A 16,355-nucleotide genomic window follows, 5' to 3' on the forward strand; every position below is an offset into this window, starting at 1 on the left:
CGACAGGTTGAAGATAGGAATGGTGTCAATGTTCTGTGGGCAAGAGGACCTTGATACTACCATTGGTAGTAGTTGTTGCGAGTCCTGCGCTCGCCTGGTGGATTGTGCCATCGCTGGGTTTTCTTTACTTTTCCATGTTGTGGTGGGTCCTGGGCGCCTCTGGCTAAAAAAGTGTTTTGATGTGATCAGCCCCTCCTGGCTGCGCTGCTGCCTTCCCCGGGGTCTGAACTATCTGAGGAGTCTGCAGAGGTATCTGAGAATCCCACGATATTCTGGCGTTTGTTATAGCGGCCCCAAGGACGGCTGTTTTGGTATCGTGGGTAGGATTTATTCGTATAAAAATCTTTGTGCAAATAAGGATATGTGTTTTCAATATTGTATGATTTTACATCCTTCTTAACTTTATTGGACTTTTTGTTTTGTTCAATTCTATGGAAGTCCGCAACAGTTTTGTCAATCTGTTCAAGTAACTTTTTGGCGTTGGGTGTCGGGTCTGAGTCAGATATTTGTTTGAGGATCTCTGCAATTTCTAGTTCTAAGGTTTTTAGAGTTTCGGTGGCGATATCAATTCCTAGGACTAGCCAGTGGCGGGAGCAGGTTGTCCCTATGTAGCTGAAGTTTTGGATGTACTTGGGGTTATCTGTGAAATGTACAGCGCACAAAAAAGGTAACGATTACATGACAAAAGGAAATGCATATGCTGATGAAATTGCGAAATTCTGCGCAAAGAACAATATGTCAATCAATCGGGAAAAAGCCAATGAACATGTTTTGAACTCACTTATGCTAACATCTGTAGTTGAGACATGGCAAGGAGTAAAAGATTTACAGGATGAGACAGATGATGAGGAAAAAGACACATGGTTAAAAGCAGGTTGCAGACAGCGAGAGGAAGATAAAATTTGGGTTTACAAAGATGACAGATCAGTTATGCCAGATAGCATGATTGCTGACATGGCTAGAATGTATCATGGTCCAGGACATATTGGAAGAGATTCAATGATTCGGTTGTTTAGGCAGACATGGTACAATCCAAAGTTCAGACTAATTGCAGAATCTTTTTGTCAGAGATGCCTGATCGGTCAGCAGATCAACCCAAACAGAAAAACAGTTGTGAGCATGCCACCCCATAACAAATTGAGATACGTTCTGGTGATAATCTGTCTGTTTTCAAGATGGGTGGAAGCGTTTCCAACTCGTCACAAGGATTCAGTTACTGTGGCAAAATTGTTTTTAAGAGAAATCATACCTAGGTATGGATTTCCGGTGACGGTCGAGACTGATCGTGGAACACATTTTTGACAACAGATTGCTAAAAATATTTTGTGAAGCACTGAAAATAAAGCAAAAGCATCACTGCGCTTACAGACTAGAAGCATCAGGTGTTGTTGAGCAAGTGAATGGCACAATCAAAAATAGAATAGCCAAAATGTGTTTAGCTACAGGAATGAAGTGGACTGATGCACTTCCACTTATTTTGATGTCTTTAAGAAGTACTCCAGATAAAAAGACAGGTTTAAGCCCACATGAGATACTCATGGGCAGAGTCATGAGACAAGCATTTGTACCAGTTGGTTAACTTATGAGCATTAATGATAGCGTCATTTTGGAGTACTGCAGGAACCTTTCTGACGTCGTGACTTCCGTGTTCCATCAGGTGGGAACTGAAGTGATTACCAGAGAGAAGGAACAAGCTCATGATCTGTTACCAGGAGACTGGGTGAGGCCAAAAGTTCACCGGAGAAGAAACTGCCTAGTACCCAGGTGGCAAAAGGCAAGACAGGTGATACTTGTCACAACAAATGCAGTAAAGTGCAGAGGATTGAAGAGATGGATTCATGCTAGTCATACCATTCGTGTATCGCCACCTGATAATCCTGACGAGGGTGATACTACAGCCGATTCAGATTCTGAAGAAGAACCTGAAAAAGATCCAGATCCTGAAGATCGACAAGAAGGTCAACATCTGGAAAATTCAATTGCGAATGAGGCGTTGAATGAAGATACTGAAGAAATTGCGATACAAGACTCTGAAAATGATGAAGATCTGCTAGAAAAAGAAGCAGAAGAAGAGTCTGATCAAGTGGTGATTCAAGATCAGGAGAATATTGAAAAGCAGATTGAAAGCTCTGAAGGCAGGAACGGAAGTTCTGAAACTGCGAAGTTGGAAGTAATTGAAGAAGAAGAAGACGAAATTCCGAATACCAGCTATAAGGATGATGTTCCTAACAGAGTGAAACTGCCGAGTAAAGAAGTACCTGAATCTAGAATTGAAATCTCAGAAAGCTAAACGGATGAAAGTGATGATGAATCCAAACTGAGAAGTTCAAGGAAAAGAGCTTGGAGAGCAGAGTGTAACCTGACTGAACCAAAAAAGAAATTATCAAGAAAAGGAGATAATTGGCCAAATGAACACGAGAGTCTAACATTCAAATTAGTAAACAGATCAAAAGAGCAGGTTAATGAAGTTTCAAGTCAAAAAGGAGACACAGCTAAGAAAAATCAAGCAGGAAAGAAAATAGAAGTGATTAGTAGTAGAGCAAAGAGAGTAGTAAGGCCTAATCAAAAGTACAAGTCCCCTGAGTGGACGTACATCATCATCCCACCAGTAGTGGAAGTGAATAGCAGTAGTCAGGAGGATTTAGATGATACGAGTGACAATGATTGATTTTGTTCCAATATAAAGTTGAAATCTGTATTTGGCATAAGGCTGAAGAAATGGTGTTAGGTGACACAAGGTCGAGGAAATTGTGTTAGCTGGAAAAACACATTGATGTAAGACGCAAGGTCGAAGAAAAGCTGTTAGAAAGTAGGGTTTTCTAAAAAAATAAAATAAAAAGTAAAAACAGGGGGTGTATATTAATTTTTGATTTTTTTTGTAAGGCTCTTGTTTCAGAAGTAAAGATGCCTTCTACAAATAATAATAATAATAATTCGAGATGTTCTATCTTAAGGAGATGTTGCAAAATGTCTTCTATTTGTGTGATTTTAATAATTTTGGTTTGGTTAATTTTAGCTGTCATTTTTCCTTTTGGTATTGACAAAGAAGAGTATAAGACTAATATGACTAGTAAAATTGTGGCTAAACAAGATAACCATGATGTAGTAGGCAAGTCTAATAGAGTTATTGAGCACAAACCAGAGATCCACTGAGATAGATCTGTTGGTGATTTTTCTAGTAATACCTTTTCAAGACTTTTATCTGAATATGTTAAAGTTATGGATGTGAAAGATTGTTATATTTGTGTGAAACTACCCCCTTCTGTTTCTGAGGGGGTTACCTATAATATGCTTCCCCTTACATATGGCATCACTTGCAGTGTAATAGCTAGTTTATTTTATCAGACAGGTCGCTTAGAGTACTATTACTCCAACTATGATGAAATTTTTGCAAACTTAAAGGTTGATAAAAGCTTAAATAAACAAACATGCTAAACAGATGAGGGAATTTTTCATTGTAACTAATGAACTTACTTATGAGTATGCTTTTAGAAATAATCTAACTTGTAAATTGAGAACTGAAGAGAAATCTTTCTTAAACTTGGTTGAAGAGAGAAGGGCAATTTATAAACGAAATGAAATGCTGAAACAGACCAAATCTAAGTTTTGGCAGATTGAAGATGAAAAGCTAAATGGTAGAACTGAAAATGTTGCTATTCACATAGATAAACCTGTTAGTGGTAAGCTTTGTATTAGAAGAGATAATACTCTATTGGATAATTATTTTGTTGGTGCCAGTCAATGTGAAGACACTTATCAAATCTTAGGTGGATGGGGATTTAAAGGTGGCAGAGATCCAATTTTTCCTGGAATTTATTTTGTATGTGGAGACAAAGCCTATTATAACCTCCCAGATCACTGGTATGGCACTTGCTATATCGGATTAGTTTTTCCAAAGATTTTTCATGTAGATAGAAATGTAAAGGGTTCATTTGAAATTAGTAATCATCTGAGTAGATTCAGAAGGGAAAGTTTTTCAGAAATTTTGGAAGATATTTTTGGTGCAGTAATACCTTTAGTGGGTATAATAACCCTGAATGCAGTTAAAAATCAGAAAAATGTCTACAATTGTTGACAGATTGTCTACTGATACTGCTAATGGATTCCAATTAGTTGATACTGAACTTATTGCCATGAGATCGATGGTTATGCCGGAACGTCTTGCTCTTGACATCCTATTAGCTAAAGAGGGAGGAGTTTGTGGAATTTTACATGTCCAGCATTGCTGTACATATATTCCAGATAAAAGCCAGAACATTGAAATGTATATTAAATATATTACTGAATTGCATACAGAAATTGTACCTTTAGCAGATGTAGATTTTTCGGAACGTTTGAGCAAAAGATTTTCAGCAATCAAAACTGGTTGCAAGAGATTGGTGGTTCAATTTTAGGCAAAATATTGTGTCCTTTATTTGTTATAGTTTTTGTGATACTTTTGTTAAAAATTAGTTGCATGTTACACAAAAGAAAGAAATATCTAAGGGAAAAGAAAAGAATTTACAAGCTCAGAAAAGAACAAGAAAAAGAAATAGAATTAGAAGAGTTTCGTAGGTCACAATATGAGAATTACAAACAAACAGCTGAATCGAAAGTTTAGCAACACTAATACTGTGAATGTCCAAAACATGTTCAAGGGTTTTAACATTTTTGCTGAAAATTTTGGGTGTAGTTTGGTGATTTTTAAATCACCAGATGAGGGAGTTGATGGAGCGAGGTTCAGAATGATATTTTGTTCTGACTCGCAAAGTTAAACTTCCATAAAACCGTAATTGTATTAATCAGTGTGTGGTGAATTATTAATCAACTTAGTTTTAAAAATGTATTTACATCAGAAACACGAGGGACTAACTCATGTGCTCTTTGTTGCAAAAGCAAGTGTGTATAAAATAATAAACTAACCTTGTCTATTGTCTTTGTCAGTATTCAATGCGGCTGTTTAACTAATGGCATGTGCTTATTAAGTGTGCTTATGTTATGTCTTTACGTCTTTATGTGGCATAAGCTCGTGGAGGATCCTGCGGCCTAAAAGAAGAAGGTGGATATAAAATGCAGCTTTGTGTGCACAGCTAGGTAACATAAATTAATGGGTTAATAATTAGCAAAGGGGGTGGGTAACAGAATGGGTCTCAATTCTCTAATTAATTGATGTCTTGTGTTTGTTTAAATAATAGTTTTCGAGTGAGGCCTAAAGGCACATTGAAAAGATGGCGTTTTCGAGTCCTGTCCAGAAAGAGCCTTGCATGGAAGTGGAAACTTTTACCACGTTGACAAGTTTTTGCAAATTCAAATAAACTGTGCTAAACGTGCTCTTGGAGAGAAAGATTCAAGGACAGGAAGCGGCAAGTTTGCCAAGCCAAGGAAGTCATGTACTGTAGCTCACATGAAAGTAACATTTTTAAGGAAGCTGCGTGACTTGAAAATAAGAGACAATGGACTCTAAGAAAAAACACGATCTAGGCTTGGAGAAAGGTGATGACACCATATGAGCTGACAAAAGTCAGCCAATGAGGACACTGGATGGCAAAGAAATGTGTTCATTTTAGAGAAGATTAGCTAGTCAGAAAGGTATAAAACGTAGCCCCATGGGCAGGAGGGCGCCTCTCGCTTTCCGATTCCTGAAGGGCGTGACGTGCTGTTGGACTCTTTGGCGCACGTAAGGATAGCAGACTTTAATGATTATTCCTTTTTAGGTGGAGCGAGATTTAGACAGGGAAATAGAATCTAGGGAATGGAAACTGTTATTTTCTTTAATTCATGCGGATTGATTTGCCTTTGAAGTGTCAGCCTAATATGTTTTCCCCTTTAAAAAACGCTGCTTACATTTTTGCTAATAAAATAAAGATAACTAATTGAAAATGCTCTTTCTTTGAATAATAAAGTTAATAAAATTAGATTTTTGAAACGACAAGCTGGTCTTGTTTATTCATGGTCTAGTTACCATTAGCTGATCCATTTACCTAAGTGACTTAATTACAATGAAAGAAATGATAAACTGCAGTTGTATATAAATATGTAAATAGTTTGTGAATAGTACTGTTTAATTAGGTCACATGATTCAGTTGTCCAAAAATTGTCTCGTTGGTATATGGGCCTTATGAGTGATTTATGATTAATGGTGAGTATTGTGGTGTTGGGTAGCGTTGGTGAGACAACTTTTCCTTAGGGGCGCTGGATCAAAGCCTATCCTTCACCCATTAATGAACCACTTTGCAAACAAGATATTGACTTACTTTATATATTGGTACCCACAAGCAGCAACGGTAAGGTATCCCATCTGACTAGAAAGATTGCACTAGAATATGTATAAATACACGGTAGGCATTGACCCAATTTACATGAGGTGCTGACAACTCCATAACTGCCTATTTATTTTTAATTGATGTATGGGAGAAACTAGGCAAATTTGGCACATGTGCAACACTCACTAGTCAACCAAGACCTTTATAAGGGTCTCTGAACACATCTAGCCCGCAGCCCCTCTCCCTTCAATCCACACTAACCCCCTTCTCCTTTACCTACACCTCTAGAACTCTTCCCACTCTAGTTTTAATCTTATAGGTCAAACTGAAAAGAAACATTGACTAATACAGCACCTTGAAACAAGAGTGTCTAAATTCTCTTGATCTACTAATACTTAGACTATTTTATTACAACTACTGTAAATCCAGAAATATAGCAATTAATACACATTTCTACACTTTCAACTTCCATTAGTCCTACAGCTCAACTATCTATTGTTTTGGGGGCATGGCAAAGCCGCTGACCAACATGGCAGCGCTGCGTTGAAGCTCCACTAGTCGTTTTCAGCATCCCCTTAACCAACGCACTATCGCTACTCTGCTCGCCTACAGGGGGTTCCCACCTCGCAGTGACCACACAGATATGCCCCGATTGTGACCAGCTGGGAGCTGCACGAGGCACCGGGCGATCGAGGTTTGGAGGGGAGGAGTGACCCTCTGGCGGAGCCGCTCCCGGTCCCATCGGGACCTGCCGTGGAAGCCCACAATCTGTTTATTGTTGCAACGTTTATAGTCGGCTGCAGGATTGTTTACTGTCACAGTGTTCTTACTGTTGTTGTTTTACATGCATGACACGCCTGTTACACTCCCCCAATGGTTCAACTGGGTAAAATAGCTGGTCTTTCAGTTTTGTCTCTGATGTCTTGGAACGTCAGAGGCCTCAACTATAATCGTAAAAGGAGACATGTTATTCATTATCTTCTCCGGCATAGAGTAGACATTGCCTATTTACAAGAAACGCACTTACCTAAAACTGACCCGTTCTGATTTGCTACGAGTTGGGGGGCACACAGGTACATTTCCAATTTTAGTGGCTATGCCAGTGGGCACGGCCATTCTTATTCACAAAACTGTTCCTTTCAGCTTAGGTTCTGTTATGGGGGATTGTGATGATCGATACATCATTGTCACGGGTTCTCTCATGGGGCATAGGGCGGCCTTGGTGTGCGTGTACGCCCCGAACACTGATTCTCCTGAGTTTTCCACTCATTACATGCTCAACTATTAAAACTAGAACCATGCCTCCTCTTGCTGGAGGTGGGGGTTTATTTACTCCTTAATCCGGTTTTAGATGGTACTGCCACAACCCCTGACACTAAGGTGCGAGCACGACAAGCTCTCCTGGCCCCATGCGAACAATTATCTCTCCTAGATATTTGGCGCCTGCACAATCCCGCCCTCACCGAATATACACATTACGCTGGGCAACATAATACCTAGAGTAGACTTTTGGCTGGTTCCCCCTGGCATTTCTGTAACGGTCCCGAGGACGTATTCCGACTACTCCCCGGTCCAACTTCTCCTGCGCCCCAAATTTTTATATCTTTTCAATAATATCCTTATACCACTCACTAACTTTTTTGACATTACGTATACTCCTTATACAACTTGTCTGCGGTGGTAAGTAGGCTTGCGTCCGCTGGCATGTTCTCACCTCCCATACGATAGAGGTGGGTATGGTGGGCCGGATCTCCAATTGTATTACCTGGTGGCTCAATGCTGCTATGCCTATGCATGGTTTCACCCAGATGCCAGGATCCCATATATCTGCCCGGAGGCAGATTCTGTCCTTCCTGAGCTGTTGTCCACCGTTCTACCCGGTCTTCCCAGAGACCCAATGACGTACAGACAGTTTCCACAACAAGCTGGGATTGGGATAACCCGTGACGGGTCACTGGTGCCTCCATCCAGTACTCCTCTGCCCTGCCTGTCCCAAACGCCCGCTGGCTGCCAATCACTGGCAAACAGTTAATACAACGCATCTTAACCAAATTTGCAATTTCCACATTGGGAGACCTATACCCAGAGGGACATATCTTCTCCTTGTAAGAAGATACCCGTTTCCATGGTCAACTTTGTGCGGAGTTGAATCCGCTCGGTACTGCGTGCTACGTTGCCCGGTTTCCCTCTAGAACCAGACTTGTTTACATCTCTCACACTGATAATTGAGAGCACGAGTGGGGCTCTTCTAATGTCTAAACTATACAAGGAATGTGCTTCACTACAGCCTGTTAATGATGACATGGTTCGCTCCGATTAGGAGGTAGATTTAGGATGCCCCATAACAGATGATCAGTGGGCTAAGTATTGTGCAGTTACAAAGGACATCTCTCACAACAGCAGGCATAAACTGCTTCATTTTAAGTTCTAACGCAGAATCTATATTACCCCTGCCAAAGCTCACAGTCTGGATCCGAACAGACTACATACTTGCCGCAAATGCGTTGCCCCACATGCTGATTTTGCACACCTCACATGAACCTGCCCAAAACTCCAAACATATTGGGAAGATGTACACAGCAAACTATGACAAAGCTGACACTCGCCCCCATAACCGGAGTGGCTCTAGTGGGATACACGGGAACTTCCCCAAAAAGATCAGACTTATTGCATCCCTCTGTCTGCTGCTTGCCAAAAGAGAAATTGCTCTATTGTGGGGGCCGCAAATCAGCTCCTACCCTTCAGGGCTGGCTGCACAGTCTAGCGTACTGTAATACCAACTGTGAGGTGTATGCCGGTATTCTGCCAAGCTTTTCCCGGCCTAAAGACATTTGGGGTCCCTACAGATCATATGTTGAAACCAGTCGGCAAGCCTCTATTTCTCAATTGAAACAGGGTATAGTCCCAGAAGGGTGAGGGGCTCCTCTCCCCATAATGCTTATACTTCACATTCTTTTCACACCTCACAAGGTATGATTATTGTGGACACTATGGCACTTTTTTTGTTTGTGGACTTAACAGGGAACTAGAATTTGGCCATCACTTGCTGTTGCCACGATATCCAGATGGGGTTGGACCTGTGGGACTTTGTATTCTTTATATCTTGTTTCTACCTTGTTGATATTTTGCAATTTATGTCATGTCCGTTTTGTAACGATAATATTATGTTCTCAGTATTTTTTTTGATCTACCGTCACCGACTTGCTTCTTGCCGAAACTATAAATAAAGTTTAAAAAAAGATATATATATCTATTGTTTTGATTGTCTTTTCTGAACATGCAATAAAAACTATTTGGCGGGGGAATTTAAGACATTGAAACATATAAACACAAATGCACCAAAATACTATATCATCATTAATAATACTCTTAATTATCTCTTTGTAACACAACTCACTGACTGCAAAACAGTCTGAGCTCTTTAAAAATATACAGACAATAATTATTTTAAAATTAATTATCCTTGAGTCTATATTCCATTTAGGACATATTAAATGCAATAGACATAAACCAGACTTGCTGCACCTCTAGCATCTAAACAGAATGTCTTTGAACTTCTGTTACAATCATACAAAGAACAGGTGCAAGCCAGCCCATGGCCCTTATAGCTCGTGTATAGGAATTTATATCTACATAAAATATATTTTTGTGGAAGGTGCACATCACAGTAGACATTATACTAGGTCCATGCTTTTTCTTAAATAACCAACCTAGAGCACTCCGTCCAGTGCGTGCATAGTTAGACGTAATAAGCAAATCAACATCTGACTCTTATGATATCTCCATTTAGCAGACTTATTAACCTCTATGCTTTTTAACCATTCATCACTAATCAGATGTGAAAGGATGTGGCTTGATCGCTTCCCATGATCTGTCATGAAAATTGTTGTGTGCACTAGGAAGCCTATGGATTGCCAAGGCCTGACAGGAGATAATCTTCAGTTCAGCACTGGTTGTCATAAAATGGTGTTCTAACTGTATACAGTGCAGGGCACCAGAGGTATACTCAGTTAGTTGCAATTCTTCCCCTGTGCCAAGGAGCAACACCGGGTCACCATCAAGCAAACAGCAGTGCTTTAACAGGCTATGCCAAATAAAGCAGACAGTAGAATCACACCATAATTTACATTAAACAGTCTATTAGAAAGGAAGACATTTCTTGCTCCAAATATCACAACCCAGTTCACCCAATCAAATTTCATTTCCAAGTTGAGCCTTACCATAGGAATTTTATCTGCCAGTTCTTACGTCCATAAATCAAAGTGAGTGGATGGACTATGATAATCAGTATTTCTTAGAGATTGAAAATGGTTGCATTAAAAAGAACCACGCCACCATTAAAAAGCTGCACATCGAGCCAAACATCATCTCTACAAAACAATTCTATTTGAGACAAAGCTACAAAAGCTGCAGAATGATCCATTGTTAGCTGAATAAGTGCCCAGGGTAGTCAAACACAGCACATTTCCTAACTAAGTTAACAAAAGAGATTACTACTCGTTTACATTCCCAACACACATCCCAATGAACATCACACGTGGAGCAGCAGAGACTGGGAAACACATTTTAAAGATTGCACAATCGAGCTAGGGGAGGCCTTTTAAAAGCAAACTAAGGGATACCCTCCACAAGTTCAGCTTCTGAATGGGACAAAGCATGGCAGTATTTTTACAAATGAAAGGAAGCTGTTCCCAATGTTCACTTCCAAAGATAAAGTGCGATCTTGTCTAGAGAAGGAGCTCAGTACCTCGTTGCCTGGGTTATGTCATGAGCTTAAAAACATTCTTCAAGTTTTGTACTTATTTTGTTTGTAACTCATCCGAGATATTGAAGCGATTTCGACCATAATGTCTTTCACAGATGCAAATGAAAAAATAATAATTAAAATAATAAAAAGGTGTAGGCACAGTAAACAAAAACTATGAAAAGAAAACAACGTAAAGCATTTAAGGTTTCTGCAATGTGGGTTGAACTATAAAAACGTTTTTAGAGTCATACTAACCAGGTCTCATAGGGCGGTATTTTGTGCTGATCTATTTTCTATCCCATTGCTGAAAGCCTTTTCTCTGATAATATCATCATGAATGTGCTACAAAAAGTGCTTTAAATGGGCCGGTACTCACCAGTACCGAGTACCGTCACTTCTCTACTGCCGAGGAGAGTACAGGTACTCATGAAAAGGTAGGCTCATTGGCTGAGAGTGCTAATGAGCAGGAGTGGAACGTGTGTGGCAGCCAAGGCGCCGCTTCTGTAGCCCCGATTTGAGCTTGTTTGCATAATGTCCGGTGCTCACCATCACGCTGTGTTTGAAAGAGCAGGGTCCGTTCAGGCCCACTGCTGTCAATCACATTCACACTATCCTGTGCATTTACGCAAACACAGGATTCTTGGCAGTCCCCTGGCAGTGGCAATTACAAAAGCCATGGTGAAGAGTATAACATGGCTTTCAACACACAGGAGTCTTTTGTATGGCTGCTTATGTGTGCATTTGCCAGCATTTGTATGGAGGTATGTTAAAGAAAATGGGTGGCACTTTGTGTGTACATGTCTGCTCAGCGACAAAGGTTCATAAATAACGTAGTAGGGAGGGTTGGTGGGTGAGTGAGTGGATTGATGAGTGAGCAAGGGTGAATGTATAGATGGATGGGTGAAAGAGGGTGGATGATTGGATAAAAGGGCGGATGATGGGTGGATAAGTGAAAGATTGGATGGGTGAATAAATACAAGTGAGGGTGGATGAAAGGGTGGGTGATGGATGAGCAAAGGAGGGATTGAGTGAAAGGGTGGTTGGAATGAAAAGGTGGATGGTATAAAGGAGTGAAAGGGTTGATGGATAGATGAGCGTAAGGATTGATGGATGATGAAAAGGTGAATAAAGAGATGGATGAGTGAAAGGATAGGTTGATGGATGGATGGGTTTGGATATGAAGGGTGGAGACGGAATGGTGAAAAACTGAATGATGGATGAAAAACTGAATAGACGACAGAATGTAACGGGTAAATGGTGGACATCAGCAGGTAAATGGTAGGATAAAAAGATAGATCGATGGAAGAGACAAGAGATCTTCTGAGGAGGGTAATGACGATTTACTTCTTTTGCTCGGTGCCATAAGCGCTTTAGTTCGAAGTGGGGGTATTTTCAGTTCCTTCCTACTCATGTGCTCAAAAATATATAGTATTGTGCCAAGCAACAGCAATTAGCTGTATGACATTACGAAGGTGCAACTATTGCAACAAAAGGAAATGTTAACATATCGCATTTCTCTTTCATGTTGTGTAATGAGTAATATTGCATTGTTTATAAAACACATTTATCATGTGTTTTGGTGTGTGCTCCAACTATTATAGAAGTCGTTAAGTATCTTCAGGTCTTGCCCTTAGCCCCGCCCCGAGCCTCGGCCACTACACCTCTAGCTCATTTTAATGAGTGCATGCACTTATTTTTCCCATTCAAAGCACTGGCTACAAAATATGCCATTTCCATTTTCTGACGCATAATTTAGTGAGCACTGCCTCATAATTTGGCCCTCCACTGTTGCACAATTCCATTGGCCCTCCTTCGCGGCTTAAGCTCATGTACATCCCTTATGACACTAACTTTAACCGTCAAAAGACTTAATTAAATAGTGGCATATCAGCTCTAATCTCCCCCATCCCTCCTCCCACCACATCTCAAAACTACAATCCCAAAATATAATCCCAAAGACTGTATAATCAGCCAAATAACTCAGCTTCATGTTGGACAGCTCCCTCAGTAAGCATGCTAGATTTCAAGTGAAGCTGGTGAAGGACCACATCAACAGCTGGTTCTTCATACTCAAACATGACCTCAGAGATGCTTTCTAGGCAAAGGTGATCTCTCAAAAAATTATTACTGATTTAATAGCAAGACAACACTAGTCCTGAACTAAAGCTCCCAAAGCCACCCTCCACTCAGAAGCCAAACTGCTCAATACCCACACAGAAAAATTAAGAGATTCCTCTAGTTCTTAGCTGCATGAAGGTTTTAACACTTTAATCTCGCTCCACTTAAAACACATTATCTCATAAAAAGCAATATACCCAGATCGCCCTCCAAACACAAAAAACTAACTATCCAGTAAAACCAAAGCCTGCGAAATCAATCTAAATTGCTTCTCAATATATATCATTTTAATAAAATTCACACCAACCACTTTCTCAGGGAATGCACTTAGTGTTAGGAAAGACCATCCAACCGATCAATAACGTATTTGTTATTGTAAACCTTAAAAGCTAATCTAAAGAATCTTCTATTGAACCAGCCCTACTATCGCTCAAAATGTGTTCATGCCAATAAACTCACTATTGTCTCAAATGCACACAACTTGTCAGTTATACCACTACTAGAAACGTTAGATCAAATTCTGAGAACTGCATACGAATTTCCTCTCATTCATGCACTAACTACACACTGACAACATACTGCTCATTACAAACGAATACACCTTATGTACCTTACTACTGTACTACTACTCTCCGTATGTTCAATAACTGACACTTACAAATGTAGATCCCTTAAAAGCCCTACAATTATACTGATGCCAACCACGAATATATACAGCTATAGCGGTCTCAATTACTGTGCTTATGGTGCCACAGCCCTTTCACTTGCAGATGTTGAGCAAGTTCTTAGTCCTTTACCCTCTGTTGTAGTATGGCAAAATTCTAAAATACATACTGTTTCCTAAAAAGACAGCAACTGCTATACATTTGAACAGGCTACTACAAGAAGCGTAGAAGTTGGTCACACTACTCCCGAGACAGTGAATCAACAGACAAGTGTAGTGCAGCCTGGACGGACGCTTAGCGGCCCCTCCGGTGAGATGTAAGATCTAGTCACCACCGTTTGGGCGATAGGTTAAAAGTAGAAGTCTTACAGAAGACGGCAATGCAGGGACCTCCGAGGCCCACATCTGCACCCACCCAACACAGAAGCACCTCGAGCGGCGGGAGCCCATTGGAAAGCCGGGAGCTCGGGGAGCTTTTGAGGGGAGGAGAAGTCAATCAAAAACCTAGTACAAAGAGAGTAGATAAATAAGTAAATAAATATATTTATTACACGGGCCCTCCGTTGGCCACCAGGAGCTGCCTCGGCAGCGGGATAACGGCCGACCCTCAACACTCGGGCTACGGCGAGCCCTCCGCAACATTCCACGGCACGAGACCCGGAGCTCGCGGACACAGCCGGGCGCTTCTGAGTACAATACAAAACCAGGCCGGGTGGCTCGCGGGTGGCGGGTCGCGCCACAAAGGCAGCTGCGTGGCTAAGCCGGACACCAGTCAGCCGTGGCCTGCCTTGCGACGAGTACTTACTCACCAGCACTAGTCCCATTCAAGGGAGACGCCGGTGTCTTCAGGCTGGCCTCAGGCCTGGGCGCTGGCTGGCTCACTCGTACGGACGGGCAGGCTGGGCCCCGGGCCGCAGGTTTCTACACAGAATAGTCAGTCACTCAGCATCTCTGCATTCCCGTCGCTGGAGCCCGCCCACTGACGGAAGGCGGGCAGAGTAGCCAGGCCTGAAATCCAAGACAAGCACGATTCGCATTGGAAAGACGCCCAAACATGCGACAGTTCTACCAAAACAAGCCCAACGATAGGTACGAGGGAAGCCAAGGACAGTATTAAAACGACTTTACTTTCGGGCTAAAATACTAATAAAGATACTCACCATGCAGTATAAACTCTATTCGCTGTGCTTTTTAGCTCCGTTAAAGGTTCTACAGAAAACCGTCAAAGACAGGAGCAAAAACCGTGCATTGGACAAGGTTTAGGTGCCCTAGAGAAACGTTTCTATTTTTACATTCTACATTTGTTCACGTTACTCTTTAAAATGCATTTGGATTTGATTTGACTACTTTTTATTTGTGATGAACCTGATTGGATTCGTGCTCTTGCTAAAGAAAGGAGGAGCATAAAAGACAATAAACATGTTTTAATGTTTCACATTCTTACCTGCAGCGGATCTCTCATTGTACAAACAAACAACCCTCTAAGATGGCCGCCACGTTGTTTCTGACTTGCACTTTTTTTTTATTTGCTCACTGTTCATGCCGGAGCGCTGAATTTTAATTTAAAGCGTTTTACAGGATGCGTCAGAAGTCACTTATTCTCTATTCACCCTATAAATTACTTTAGGTCATTCAAAGCCCGCTTCTTATTGGCAAAGTGAATGTCAGACACATACCTGAAATTGGGTTTTGCAGACAAAAGTGCAACAAGTGATTCAGGTAGGCCCTGATAAGAGATTAACGTCGCTTTCAATAGGCGTACTGACAACAATGATGGAAGAGGCAGCAGCTGACTGCACATCACGTGCCCCTCAGCCTGCTTAGAAAAAAGCTCTTGAGCGTCTCTACCCAATCGAAGGCCACAGTGCAACCCCCGAACGAGCCTTTAAAGAGTTAAAAGGAGCACTTCAGCATAGCCCATCCAGAGTTCCACACCCCAAAATCGGGCCCTCGTGCTTTTCCCATCAGAAATAGATTGCTTCCCCCTATCTGATGAGGTAATTGATTGCTATAATTACAGGACAAAAGATCCTACATTGCCTTTAATAATGTATTAAAAGTCATCTCTTTGAAAAGCAGTACTGGTTGCTGTTGTGATTCTCAAATACAACCATGTCAACATATTGAACAAGTCAACCTAGTTACACATTTCAATCTGGCTTCAGAACTGGACACAGCACAGAATCGGTCATACTACACATCATGGATGATGCACTAAAAATAAATGACCAAAGCAAATCCTGTCTCCTCATTCTACTTGACCTATCCTCTGCGTTCAACACAGTCTTTTTTTTTTTTTTTTTAAGTTTTATATAGCGCTAGCTTAACCCGTAGGTATCAGAGCGCTTTACATACACAGAGTAAACAGCAGAAGGACATTACATTACATTGTATGCCGGCATTAAGGAAGCAAACCAAAGAAAACAAGCATTTGCAATGCAATAGATCTCGCATTAAGAAAGTTTGAGCTATTGGTATTGTAAATGACACATTTTTTATTTATGTTTTGCTTTTGAAAATAGCAAAATTAATAGCTTTGTCATTTACAATACCAATAGTTATAACTTTCGCAAATGTGACACCT

The 16,355-nt window shown here is 40.9% G+C and overlaps 1 protein-coding gene across 4 annotated transcripts in view; it reads right to left on the reverse strand.

Moving 5' to 3' along the window:
- SMAD2 (SMAD family member 2) overlaps positions 1 to 15,566 on the reverse strand; it is a 317,920-nt gene extending 302,354 nt beyond the window's left edge. Inside the window, exon 1 of one of the 4 annotated variants that reach the window (XM_078674778.1) lies at positions 15,448 to 15,566. The gene's annotated coding sequence lies outside the window, so the exon portion shown is untranslated. Of the gene's footprint in view, positions 1 to 14,322; positions 14,443 to 14,580; positions 14,777 to 15,447 lie in introns of those variants that run through there. The other 3 variants (XM_078674776.1, XM_078674779.1, XM_078674777.1) reach the window with 3 other exon arrangements.
- Between the last annotated feature and the right edge of the window lie 789 nt (positions 15,567 to 16,355).

The sequence above is a fragment of the Lissotriton helveticus genome, chromosome 2_1 (genome assembly GCF_964261635.1).
Source record: "Lissotriton helveticus chromosome 2_1, aLisHel1.1, whole genome shotgun sequence".
NCBI classification, from domain to species: Eukaryota; Metazoa; Chordata; class Amphibia; order Caudata; family Salamandridae; genus Lissotriton; species Lissotriton helveticus.